The 13,449-nt window shown below is 36.3% G+C and overlaps 1 long non-coding RNA gene across 1 annotated transcript in view; it reads right to left on the reverse strand.

The window, feature by feature from the left end:
• Nucleotides 1-2,473: 2,473 nt before the first annotated feature.
• The window catches only part of LOC144259451 (uncharacterized), a 33,647-nt gene continuing 22,671 nt past the window's right edge, over nt 2,474-13,449 (reverse strand). Inside the window, exons 4-5 of the long non-coding RNA XR_013344843.1 lie at nt 4,831-5,034; nt 2,474-2,650 (exon numbers count right to left, since the gene is read on the reverse strand). This is a non-coding gene — a long non-coding RNA (uncharacterized LOC144259451). The remainder of the gene's footprint in view (nt 2,651-4,830; nt 5,035-13,449) is intronic.

A 13,449-nucleotide genomic window follows, 5' to 3' on the forward strand; every position in this document is an offset into this window, starting at 1 on the left:
TACCAATATTTGTTGAATTTTGCATTTATTAATTGTTATTGAGATTTATGGAAATTTAAGATGGTATAAACTAATATTGATCAAAGAATTATTGCATATTTAAATAACTAAAAGAGGTTCACACTGAAATTGATTAGTACATGAAGAATTTCTCAAACACACATGTTTCAGAGTAACAGCCGTGTTAGTCTGTATTCGCAAAAAGAAAAGGAGTACTTGTGGCACCTTAGAGACTAACCAACACACATGTAACTCATCTACTGCTCATTTATCACTTCACTTTACAATATGGGAGGGAATGGGCATATTTAATGGTAATGAAGAGACAAAATGCATGAGATTATAGAGGTACCCTTTATTAGCAAAATGTGATGGATACCTAGTGTTAAAGGAAATCTTATTAAAGAAACTCAGGTCTGAGAAGACCAAGCTTGTTTAATTTACAGTAGGTAGTAATAAATATCATACTCTATGTATTTAAATTAATTTGGACATTATAATTTCAATATTTATTTGGTATACCTAGTGTGGATTTGATTATTCATGATATTTCAATACAAATTAGTTTTGTAAACTATTTGTATAATTTGTAAAAATTATCATTTTTATACAGTAAATTTAAGATTTGAGAACTTCAGAGGCAAAAGCTGATAGCTAATCATTAGTAATCTACACCCTCACAAAAGAGAGACAATGAGTTGTTTATAAATGTGGAATGGACTGCAAGTCCCATAATTAAGAATCAGGCAATGATCCTTTTAGCAAATGGATCTCTTAGTTAAACATGCTGCTAATCCAAGCCTCAAGGTATAATTCATTACTCTGGAGGATCCCCTCTATATTTTTGCCAGCTGTTCCATCTAGGTCACTCCACCACAAGTATAGTTTTCATCTCTACCTCACTTTCTTCCTGGGGTCCCACAAGCAGAAGACTGTCTTTCTGAAGGCTGTTTAAAGTGTAAATGAAAAGACTAGGCAGCAGTGAGCTACTACCTCCGGCTCCTTAATTTCTGCACTACAATGCCTTGGACTGCTTTACCTTGGTAAATTCAGTATGAATTCTTCTTTGATGAAAGAGAGGAAAAAATGAATATGGAATGGAGATAGTACATTTATTATCATTTTAATAGTGTAGAGCTATAGAAAAGGATAGGAACTTTTTACTATGCACTGAGCCGCTAAGGGCTGGGTCAGTGAAGTGGCCATTACAGCTGATCCAGATACCTGCACTGTGGCTAGCCATGCAGGAGGAGAGGCAGGTGGCCAGGAGGGGACAGAATAGGGAAGGGAATGGGGAAAGATGTTAACCTGGTATAGTTTACTCCTTCTCCAGATGAGTGGGGGGAACTGGGAGGGAAACAGTGACCTTTTGAGGGCTTGTCTACACACAAACTGGATAAAAAAGAACTGTACTGGTTTTAATTCACACACACTGATATTTTGGTGAAAGCCTCTTATCCAACATGTGAACATCCCACACGCAGATTTATACCGAAACAATGGAAGGTATGAATTTAAATGGATTGAATTATTTTGGTTCAGTTTTTGTGGAGCCAAGCCCTCAGACGGTCACTATCTTCCTCCTGAACTGCTTCGGGGCAGACCAGCAATACACAGATCCTTACCCTGGGTGAATTGTGAAGACACAATTTAGCCATAAATGACTACAAAATTATTCACTAACTTGGAGTTTCTTTTTATTTAAAACTAAATAAGAACAAATTAGATAGTTCTGAAGCCATTTCTAAGACAAAGAATTCCTGAGGAAAATCAAGACATTACCGTTTTATACAAATCAAGACATTATACAAATCAAGACATTATCGTTTTATACAAATAAATTAATAGGGTTTAAAACTTTTTGTAACATAATTTTAATGTAAACCTAACGCAATGCAAAACCAAAATCTATCAGAAATTATGTTGGAGACTGCTGAAATTTTCTAAGGCAGTACAGTGGTCCTTGTAACCCAACCCACAATCCTGCAAACAGTTAAGCAAACACAAAAAACTTTATGTATGTGACCAGTCCCATTGGTTTCAATGAACTACTCAAGTCACACATGTGGTTAAGTGCAAATGTATTTTTGGGATCAATCCTACCAGGTGATTTTGGCCTCTTCAGCACTTAAGCGTATTCTTAATATTAAACAATGTGAATAGTACCACTGAAGTCAAAGCATCTAAGCATGTGAGTAGATCTTAACTTCAATGGGACTACTCATATGCTTACATTTAAGCGGGTGCTTATGTGGTTTATTGATCCAAAACTAGAGATCTCAGTCCCCTGCAGGATCAAGCTCCAAATGCAAAGGGTTGTGCAGGTCAGCAACATTACTCATGAGAGTAGTCCTGTTAACTTCAATAGGACTACTCACAAGAGTAATGTTGCTCACTTGTGAGAAATTCTTTGTTGGATCAAGTTCTAAGGGAGACAAAATACATCAATATGACTTATATATCATACCTCTTTAATGAGTTCCCATTTTTTTCCATTGATACCATCTAGCTCCCGTGTGTAAAGATTAGCTTCGGACAGTGGTTCTTTATTCCGGAATTCCTTTACCATGACAGCCACATCAGTTCTTCACTTTGCCACTGGACTAGTTTTGCCAGAACTAAATCTTCCTCTTTCTGCAATCGTATCTCACTGACATGCAAAAATGAAAATTAAAACATTTTTTTTTTAAATCCTGAATGACAAACCACTCTTTTCTGTGTTTGCATTTAAATTGGACAGAATAATTTAGCCATGCTTTTTAATTTCAGAAGGGTTAATCACCCTAGCAAAAGTCAATAAAACTTTAATCTCCAATAAAATTGTTGCAGCTCCAATCACCTGCAGGACATTTATTATATCCTTATTTCCATGCAAAAGACTGCATTACTAATCTTCTAACTCTTTACATTAGCACATTCACCATTAACATTTTACTAACATTATTAATTCCTCTAAAACTATTACAAGAGTTCATTTCTTCACATCTCAGGAAATAATCCTGTTAAAAACCAGGCACATCTGCTGTGACAGTTGCTTTAGTGGACCCCTCTAATCCTCACAGAGGTTTGATACTCCAACTGAGTTCTAACAATGCACAAAGTCTCAATTACATAAAATATTATGGGGTTTAGGTTAAAACAACAATACACTGTTGTAGTAACTTAATCTTGCCTATTGTCTGCAATTACATCACTAATCTATTTCGCTGCTATTCACTACATTTCCTATTCGAAACAAAATATTGATTTATAAGTTTTTTAAACTGCTCTTGAATAGCAACAGAAATACCAGGCTATGCTAAAACCACTGACAATAGGAAATTGATGACAGGAATAACATTTTCCAGCCAGAGCAATGTCCTATTTTGATACAAAGGCATTGTCCATTAAAAATGAGGGTTTCAGTTACCACTTCTTATTTTGTCTATTAAATAAAAGTAATATCTTACTGCATTTAATTTGGCTGAGGACTGCAAAATATCTCTGTAAAATACTATCCAGAATTACGTTTCATTATTAATGATTTTAATATATCTTGAAAACAATACAAGACTTAGCTGCTAACAGAAAGGGTCTGCATAGATATTTCCATTTTTTGTCCAAAATAAAAGTCAATCATATTAGCTAATTTGTAATACAATCTTTCCAGCCTCTGGTCAAACAATATCATTTGAATGCTCCTAACAATTTTACCTTTATAGTTAAATAGGTAGAAGTCCAAAAGAACACCTGATGAAGACTTGATATAAAACTAGAGTGCAACACAAGGAATTTGCTTCCAAAATTCTGGAAATTGACGTTGAAAAGTTACAATTACTTGTGCACACAAAGAGTAATAAGCAAAAGGCTCCCATACTGGCCTTTCTAATCCCTGAGAGGAAGTGGAGGAACCTTTGTATACTACCCCATTTATATTTCAAATGTATTGTTTAACTATAACAATAGCATTGTCACACACTGTAATATAAATATAATCTTTTACCTCCCAGTATTTCCTTTTCTGTCTCTCTCTCTTCCTCTTTTTGGTTTTTTTATATGGCACACAGACACACATACACAAACACTCCTGTCACTGTCAATATTCACACTCATTAGCAATATGTCAGGCGGGCATTTTCAACACATATTCCGGCGCATAACTGAACAACCAAGTAGAGCACACAAATATAAAAATACAGTGGCAAAGAAGAAAAGGCTCAGCGGAATAATTTTTAACTCTGAGAAACAAGTAAATATAGAAAAGAATAAGTGAAATGCTTACACAACGTTTTATAAATGCAATGTGAATTGGGTCTCTAGATAGCAGCTCAGATATTGTTCTCAGTTTTTACATATAGACGTAAATACAAACATGTATATTTTAGCAACAACATTCCTTAACATTAAATTACAAATGGAAGAGCCCTGTGCTTTAACTGTTTCCTTTAATCTTTTAATCAGATTCAAACTAAACTAAAAACCCTAAGAAAATATCACAAAATACAAATTGAACAATATTTTTAGTTTCTAAATGATAAGCTGCCAACATTTTTGTAATACCTATAACTGAGAAAATCAGCAATGACAACCACCACATTCACAGTTTTGACAAACAGTGTTTGACACAAAAATAAGGTGCACAGTGCCAAACTATATTTTTGATTATTAATCTTTTTATTCTTAGGTAAAATTTATTCTTGGTTTCTGTTATAACTGCTTTAAAAATTCAGATAAAACAACCAAATTTCTCCATGTGGCACCATGAAATGAAACCTAAAAGTCGTAAGAACATTTGCCTAAATTAACGAGAGACAATTAGAGCAAGTGCTATTGTGAAAAGAACAAACATACCTTTAGCTGTACAAGTGCACCCCTTCTCAGCACATCTACATAGTTCTGCAGCTCCAGGATTGCAAAAGTCGACTCTGTAATGCTTATGATCTTTGTGACAATGGCATCACACTGCTGGTAAATTTTTCGATTATACTTCTCAGATGTGGTAGCAACTTTGTTAATTATGATATTAGCCAGCTGGCGGGTATGATCAATCATCCACTGTAAGAAAGCCAGACAACGAGACATCTAATCATTGCAACCAGAGCAGATAAATTTTGTTCCTTTCTTATACGTGTCACAGATTCTATCCCTCCTGACCCTCTACACAGCCATCGACTGTCAAATTTAGATTCAGCAAGCTCCCAGCTTTTCTTTATCCCTGCCTTAGATCTGAAACTCCTGGCTATCAGGAAGACAAGCGTCACCAGCTGTCTCAGAGCAGGAAGGCAATCAGGTGAATAGTACTTATTATCTTTCATTGCTTTCTGAGGAGTGACAAGATTGATTTGGGACCAAAAGCACATCCATATCTCTAGCACAGTGACTAGGGCTTCAAGTTCTGACTGTGGTGCATATGTAAAGCTGTAGTGAGGGACTTCAACCCTGACCTTATTAATAATGCATCTTGAAAGTTTAAAGAATCGAAAAAAATAATCTGAAAATTTACAAAACTCCCTTTTTACAGCTACAGTGGATATTCCCTTCCATCCTCCTCCCCAAAAATATGTGTAGGATGACTGCACTGTTACCCAAGGGATTCTGTTTCACAGTTGGATAGCCTTAATTGGGCCCATAGAAGCAGTTAGCTGCCATTAAAGGCTTCTCTGTAGACATCATCCTTCTCAACTAGTTTGATCGTCTATAAATTCTGCTTAGTGGAGCCTACACTGTGAGAAGGTTAAAAAATGCAAATAAATTATAACCTCATAATATAAAAGTATCCTAACTAAATTTAATCTGATAGTTAATTTCAGCCTTGCTCTAGGAAGCAACACTATGTTTGACCTTTTTTATTTAACAGAAAATTGGACAGCTTTGCATCCTGGCTTCAAGATTGTAGTTAAAAACTAAGCATATTGTGAGGTACTAAAAAGTGAATTAAATATAGTGGAATAGAAAAAGTCAACAGCATACAAGTAGTGAAAATAAAAAACTAATACTAAACACGGTTGTACAATAATAAAGGTATGGTGATATTACATTTAACGAATTAGGCATAAGTACCGTCCGTGATGATGGTCAATTCATAATGACATGCAAACATTTTTTTGGACTCTTCTTTTTATGTTCTATTTTGTAGCATTTACACAGGAACTACAGTAAATCTCCAGGGTGGACTTCAGTTTTGGCCGAACCGTTTGCAGTGAACATTTGACTATTTGGTTCAGAGCCTATTCTCCAAAAAACATATCCTTTCAGAGCTCATGTACTTAGCTTTGTTTATTCCCTTTTAATTATCATATTGAAAGTCATTTCTTTGTTTTTCTTTAACATTTAAAAAGATTGATAAGAATTTCACACACTTTTGAACACTAGGGAGAAAATAGCTGCAGATAGAAAATGTAACAGTTTATGAGAATATCAGGTATAATCTGGTTATGCTGCCTTGAAATTACAATGTTATCAGAGCTTGCTTTGTCCTTCTAAGTGTGAAATTCTGCTTTTATGCAACTGTCTGATGTGGAGAGTTTAAGGGGTCTGGTTGTAATGATCATTTAGATCTATCTTAATCATCAAAACACAAATTGCCCAAATTGATCCTTGTAATAGAATTTTATACTGCTATTTATTGGACTAAAAGTAGGCAGGAAAATATTTACAGCCATACAAAATGCTGAAACAGGGACCTCTGTTTATAGAGGTAAATCTTGAAGTAAATGGCAAAACTCCCTTTGACTTCAGTGGAGCCAGGATTTCACTCGATATTTAAGAATCCATTTGTGCACTATGCCTTTTATTATTTATATGTATTTCCCTATTGCATATAGGTCCTAATTAGTATCAGACCCTACTGTTCTAGGCACTGTACAAACATGAAGATGAGACAGGCGCTAGACCCAGCACACAACTTGGGTTTCAGACCAGATGCAACAAGCGAGTGTAACAAACAAACAGGGGGAGTGATGGGAGGCTGAGGCAACGATAATATTACTTTATTTTATTCTTTGCACAGATAAGCTTTATGCACCATATGGTGGTAGCTAAGACTGTCTCATTTTTAATAATATGAAATATACAAACATATCGGTTGTGTCATCCCCACTTGGCTACTTTCCTAGGCTTTGTCAGCTGTCTGTATACTGTAGGCATCACAGCAGAAGTGAGGAGGGATGTGAAGGAGAATAGGTAGTGGTTTAACTGCTTAATTTGGGGGAGCTGTACCATCCATAAAGGGCAGTATGAAAGAATGTTCAAAGTAGTACATCACCGGCATTTAAGTTTGGCCATTGCGTATAAATGTGACAAACTTTTTGTTTTTTTCATTCACTACACAACTGGACTCTGAGACTGGAGTGCTCAAAGGGGCAAAGGAAGTTAGGCACCCAACTGCTACTGAAAATTAGTGGGATTTAGGCTTTCAACTCCCTTGAGGCTTTGAAAATCCCAGTCTCAGTTGTTCTTCCTATTGACATCTAATATTAAATGGTATCTCAAGAAAATAGCAAATTGGCAAGGAATGTATAGGGCTTGGGGGGAGATCACAGAGGGTATCCACAAGGAGGAAACAGAGGAAGAGCGCTTAGTAGAAGGTGCCAGACATCATGCCTAGAACAGGAGGAGAAAGAAGTTTGGTGGAGTAAAGGGCACAGAAGATGCACAGTAAGAAAAGAATTACAGAACAGACTCTAGGGAAAGAATCCTCAACCAGAAGAAACCCACAGCATAATTACTATGCAGCAGCTCCAGGTTTAGAGAGAGGAAGACACCTCCACTAACATCTCACAGGGACCATAATTGTGACCACCTACATCCAACGGAGACACGTGTTCTGAGCAAAACACATTCCCAACTTTCCACAGAGATTGCTGTAGCAAGCAAGATCCCAGATCACAAAGAAAAGGCAAAACAAGATTAAACAACTTTATGAAGGAACAGGAACAACCAACTAAAGAAAAAAGCTGTGATGAGTATTTTAAGTTGTTGGATCAAAATACTGTCCAAGCTGCACTGCGTAAGCCAGTTTAATATAGGCTCATTTACTTTTAAATTAAATAAATTTACTTGGTGGTTTAACTGTAAAAATACAACTATAATAAACTTCCATTGTTACAACTCAACACTGTATTGCAGAATATTAAGTGAAATGTAAATGATATAAAATGAAGTATGTACATGATAAATTTAAATAAAAATGAAAAATGTGATTAAATACAAATATTCAAACACAGTAGTTTTAAAAATTATGTCTGCCAATTAATAGGTGCCCTAAAATGCTTGACTATGATACAAGGTACAGAGGAGAGCACAGGAGCAATATAAGGGCAAGAAGCCAATGAAGCATGGCACAACTCTGTAGATTTGGAGGAACATATGGGGCAGGAGCACAGATAGATCTGAGAAGGAAACATCTCTTCATGGTAAATGCTTTTCCAAACCCATCAGGAGTTAGTACAGCTCAGTGCTGCATTAATTCCCCCCTTCAAAGTTGCTATCCTCTGTGTGCGACTGCAGGGAGGCAGCCTATTAGAGGTGGTCTGGACTTTTTTGACAAAAGTTATGTTTTGTTGTCAGAAAATGCCAATACACTGAAATCACTAAGTTTTGTAGAAATGTATTAGTTTTGACAAAATTTTCATAGGCAAGGTTTCTCAGGTCCAGGATAGAATTTCTGGTCAAAATGGGGGAGAGATGGTGACCCACCTCAAAATAGCCAATAGCCAGTGGTTAGAGCACTCACCTGGGATGTGGGAGACCCATATTTAAGTCCCTGCTCTCAGGGGCTCATATTTCCCTTATATTGCTCTGTACCTTGTAGCTATTCCAGGGTGGGTGTGTGTCACACACACCCAGATGCACATACTTTTTCACGAAAAATTTCAAAACATCTGTTTCATTCTAGAACAAAAATAAATGTTGAAACTGACATTTTTTTCAAAAGAGAACTATTATTTTTCAGCCAGCCCTTGAGCCAATGGCAGTTTGGTTCCTGAGCGAGCCAAGAATGAGTTTTTTGCGGAGGGAGGGTACACAACAGTATAGAAATGGGTATTGTTTTTTAGTACTGCAGATCATGAATCATCTTGCCTGACAAAATGTATGTGTATGTTATTGAACAGAATGAAAACTTCAAATGTTTTACAAAACTCAATCACCTCTGAAATAAATCACACTTGGCATCTTCACTCATAAGCACTGTGAGGGAGACTATATGTTTAGCTAGCACCTAGCCCATTGAGGGCATTACTGTAATACAGATACATTTTAAGAAAAATAATAATACTTCCATTCTAGGGTTTGTTTTTATAATGGCAAAAGACTCAACTTTATTCAGTAAGAAGATTGTTGGCTTGAAGGGCTTTGATTTTATTGGGCTGTAGCCAAGACGATAAAGGAAGAGATGAGCCTGAGAGTGGTAAGACGAGCTTCCTTTGCCTCTGTCAGCCACTGCCCTTTTCTTGTACTGATAAACCTGCTGAAGAGATCTCCTTGGTTACTCTGATATCAGAGGGGTAGTCATGTTAGTCTGGATCTGTAAAAGTGGCAAAGAGTCTTGTGGCACCTTGTAGACTAACAGACGTATTGGAGCATAAGTTTTTGTGGGCTAAAACCCACTTCATCAGATGCATGGAGTGGAAAATACTCTGGATATTCAAACACTGTTTGCACCAGACACAATATCAAGTTCTACTACACTGAAGCAGACTACCAGCGCCAACTGTACTACCCTTTCTGGCTTGCAGGCGTGGGACAGGCCCCCTCTGTCCAGGAGGTGGATGGGCTGATGTCTATTCATCAGGTAGAAACAACGTGCACCTTTTCCCCAACAGGGAAAACAAGCAATGTCACTCCCATTGTAGTTATCTGCAGAACCACTTTCTTGCCTAAGTCATTGCATAATGCCAGAAGGATTTTCATAAACCCTCACCGTGGCACAGAAAGACAAAACTCAGTAACAATTGCACACAAAAAAGCAGACAAGTCAGCTCATAACCTCTGTTATGGGAAGATTCCAGGTGATACAAAAAATGAATTGATGCCTACTAAAATAAACACACACAAGCCAGAAAGGGGAACTCCAACTTCTGATTTTGCAGACACTCAACAGTCTTGCACAAAAGAGATGCTACCTGTGCCTTATACAATGAAGAGTGGATGGAAAAGATTTGCATCATCCTCTGGAAGAAGAAATTATGCTTTCCACACAGGGAAAACTTTTATAGGGAATCAAGCATCAGTCCAAGTCAACTTGTCACAGTCCTATGACCGTAGACATTGGCATTACTTCTTCCTATAATGGCAGGGCTTACACCATTGCGTGTGGATTAGCAGGTGGAGAGTCATTCTATCATGCCGTTCCCCACAACTTTTGGGTCTGGCACACTTCCTGAAACCCGTGAGCCTCTCCTGATTAAAGGCCAGACCCACACCCATACACAGAAAACTGGAAAGAATTATACTATGTGATGGTAAATATGTGCGGTGAATGATAGATGCACCTAACCTAAATTAAATGAATATTTTTACAGAGATAATGAACTTAAACCATTTTGTTGGGGAAAAAATACTGAGCTGTTCAAGCAACATAGTATTTTATTTTAGATAAATTACTTAATTTTCAAAGCAGCATTTGATATTTTTCCAAAAATAAAGGTGCATTTACAACAGAAGCCTCTTCTCAAAGAAGACATTTTATCTCTGCTAAACTGGAACATGCATAATAATACAACAGGAACATGTGCTAGTACATGACTCTTAATAAAACAGTTGAAAGAACACATCTGCAGTGTTCTGAAGCAAATCAGTATAAACTAAAATATCCAAACCATCAGGAAACAAAGAAGTATTAGAACAGCACATCTGTTGTTCACAAGGATTATCCTCTGAGGAGAAAGTCAAGAAAGCCCAACTATTAATATTTAGGACCTGGATGCACCTAAAGCTGCATCTCAATGAAAGCATCAAACTGTCCACCTCTGACCAGTCAGGGACTTAATAATTCGCCAAATTGTTTTAATGGGCTTCTTAATTTTAAGTCTACTATTTAATTTCCTTAAAGATAATATACTGCACCTGATTAATCTCAGAGACATTAGAGCAGCAGCACCAAAGGCTCAACAACGATCAAATGGGCCAATTTCAGTAGCTATTTTCTTCAAAGCCTCATTTTCCTTTTCATAAACTCTAAAATGAGGCTCACTGAGAATGAACACATCTAAGTTATTCTTAGTGACTAGGGACAGCAAGCATTTGTAAGATTCCACGGTCAAGCAGTAACAAAAGATGATCAAACCATAAAAGGAACAAAATTGATCAAAATATGTTTATTATACTGTGGGAAAATACACATTTTTTAAGCGTATCTAATTTCAAAATAACCACATTACAGTACTTTTCTATAGACAACTATACTTATGATCAGCTGTACTTATCCATGACACAGTGACCTCAAGTAAGCACAAAGCAAAATATGATTATCTAAAAAAGCTTATATATATAAGCATTCAGAAACATTTGTGATGTCTGACCAGTTTTATAAATGTGTGTGCTGCATTCAAGGTCTTGGCATACACATAATGGATGGTTCATACGTATGTACTATATGGCTGAGATTTTCAGAACAATCTAGAAGATTTGGATAGCCGACGTCCATTAGTACTAAAGCAACAGGTATCCTAATCAGTTAGGTGGCTTTGAAAATTTTAAGCTATATTTTTAAGGAAAAACATATCTGAAAAAACAGTAAAAGTTTTAATTGAATTAATGTATTTGTGGTGTTAAAAATGAACTGTTCACAATATCTAATGTACAAAAATATTTAAAGAAGTATCAATATTCAGTTGATATACTATACTATACTATAGGCAACATTACTGAAGGACTAACCCATTAGTTCTAAAAAAAAAATCCTCCTTCAGACAAGGGCCTGGGACTTTACAGATAGCGCTGATGGCCAACAGACTCAGGCTTTGCCACACCAACCGAGGAAGTGAATTTCAGTGTTGAGAGCACTCCACTAAGAAATGCAGTCCCCAGTTGTTGCCTATTTCTAAGAGATTTCTTAAATCAAACTACGTTCATCATTCTGTGTGGGTGGACAAAAGCAGTAAGTGCATTTTCCTGTAGGTGAGACCTGACTTCAGGTCATTCAAACATTTTGTATATGCTGTTCTGATACATATCCAGGACAGTGCATGACAATCAAATATGCCAGTAAACCCCTCATGAGGAAAGACCCTTTGATAACACTTTTGAGCTTTTGGCTGTGAAAACCCAACAGCTCTTTGCTCACTTGTAAAAGCTCTTGCAGCACTGTACATTACCCATGCACACAACAACTGGACTGTCACAACTGAACACTAACTAAATATTATAGAAAACAAAAGAATTCACAAACTCTCTGGTATAAGCATAAGAATCAAACATACAATTACAAAATGCTACACTTCTACAGTCTTTTAGTTGAATTTAAAGAATAATCTAAATTTCACGTTTCTTGGTTTCATTAAAACAACAAAAGGAATCCCCTATTGTCTGTTGTACTTGAAGCTAAAAACCTGCTATCGATTATATGCAATTTAACAGAGTTACTACATGGTTCCATGAATATTTTTAATCAGAATTGTCGGATGCAGATTAAAGCCATGATTCAGAAAAGCATCCCTATTCAAGACAACACTTAAGCACTTCCTTAAATTTAAGCACATGTTTAAGTGCTGTCCTGAATAGGGAAGGACTTACATCTAAGTGCTGTACTGAATTAGGGCCTATAGCCTGAAATGTTAATGGGAAATCTCAAGAATGCATTATATATTAGTTCTAGTCTACTGCTAAATACTCTTAGAAATCTGAATTTATGAGACTTTTTAGTTCGAGTGGTGGGCTTTCCCAAATATGTATGAAATTACATCTTCTGCCCTTTCAGTATCGGGTCTGTTAATTACACACATTGTATACAATAATTTGCAAATTTGTAAAGATGTGTACGTCTCATTTAAAGATTTTGATCAAGTCTCTGGAAATGTTTTAAATAAACATGGCTGTCTTGGTCTTCCTCTGTATTTTTAAATTAGGGTGACCAGATGTCCTGATTTTAAGGGGACAGCCCCCATTTTTGGGTCTTTTTCTTATATAGGCTCCTATTACCCCCCATCTCCTGTCCAGATTTTTCACATTTGCTGTCTGGTCACCCTATTTTAAATACACATACCAACTTAATTATCATTATATTAAAATTATGCAATCTAGTTCATTGCACATAAAAAGGAATGCCAAAAAAGGAGAACAAAGTAAAATTGATGGATTCAAGTGGAAAAATAAATAAATAAAGCACTAGCTGGAGTTGTGAAGATCATGCATTAAGATGAAAGATGAAACAGATGCAATACACAGAAAGATCAAAGAGCTCCATCAATTCATTCTGAGAGTCAAAATCCAGCTGAGCATCAGAGCTCTGTCCGCATAATAAGAAAGGTT

Source organism: Eretmochelys imbricata, chromosome 1 (assembly GCF_965152235.1).
Source record: "Eretmochelys imbricata isolate rEreImb1 chromosome 1, rEreImb1.hap1, whole genome shotgun sequence".
NCBI classification, from domain to species: domain Eukaryota; kingdom Metazoa; phylum Chordata; order Testudines; family Cheloniidae; genus Eretmochelys; species Eretmochelys imbricata.